We start from the raw sequence: 801 nt of genomic DNA, 5'->3' as shown, positions 1-801 counted from the left end.
TATTCGGTGGATCTTTTTTTTTTTTTTCTCTGCCAGGAACCAGATTTGAACTGGTGACACGAGGATTTTCAGTCCTCTGCTCTACCAACTGAGCTATCCTGACCTTTTCTTGTGCATCATCCTAGTAGAGTATTTGTATCTATGTCAATTAAAAGGACTAAAAATTAATTAAAGTATTTCAAATTTTAAATTTGAAAATGGGGGGGTAGTCCTATGCATTGTGCATGGTTTACTTAAATAAAACTTAAAAATAGAGTGAATAACCAAGATTTCTTGCCGATACTCTAATAAAAAAGAAATCTATTCAATGAATAGGATAAGATCCATTGGGTTCTCTTCGCATTCCTTTGTGAAAGAGTAGAATGAGAAAGCTAATGAATCTTAAACCCATTGATAAAAAGAAAAAAAAGAGGATAAATAATAATAATATAGTATAGTTAGGGAATAAAAGAGGATTTGGGGATAGAGGGACTTGAACCCTCACAACTTATAAAGTCGACGGATTTTCCTTTTACTAGAAATTTCATTGTTGTCAGTATTGACATGTAGAATGGGACTCTCTCTTTGTCCTCGTCCGATTAATCCACTTTTTTAAAGATCTCGAAAACTTTGAATTTGAATTGAAGAATTTGATTATTCAATATTCGATTGGAGTGGATTCACAATAATGAAAAAAAATTATGATATGAGTTTTTATGAGTTTTTTATTTCATAATCATTATCATTTCTAATTTCATTTTTAAAAAAGATAAAGAACCTATATTATAATTATAATATAATATGAGTTCTGTGATTAATCGT

At 29.7% G+C, this 801-nt stretch overlaps 1 non-coding gene across 1 annotated transcript; it reads right to left on the bottom strand.

The window, feature by feature from the left end:
• Positions 1–30: 30 nt before the first annotated feature.
• Positions 31–103, bottom strand: TRNAF-GAA. The gene has a single exon. It is a non-coding gene; the product is annotated as a tRNA-Phe (tRNA).
• Positions 104–801: the final 698 nt, after the last annotated feature.

Source organism: Triticum dicoccoides, chromosome 4A, assembly GCF_002162155.2.
Source record: "Triticum dicoccoides isolate Atlit2015 ecotype Zavitan chromosome 4A, WEW_v2.0, whole genome shotgun sequence".
NCBI lineage: Eukaryota > Viridiplantae > Streptophyta > Magnoliopsida > Poales > Poaceae > Triticum > Triticum dicoccoides.
This window is presented reverse-complemented; position numbering and strand designations above follow the sequence as displayed.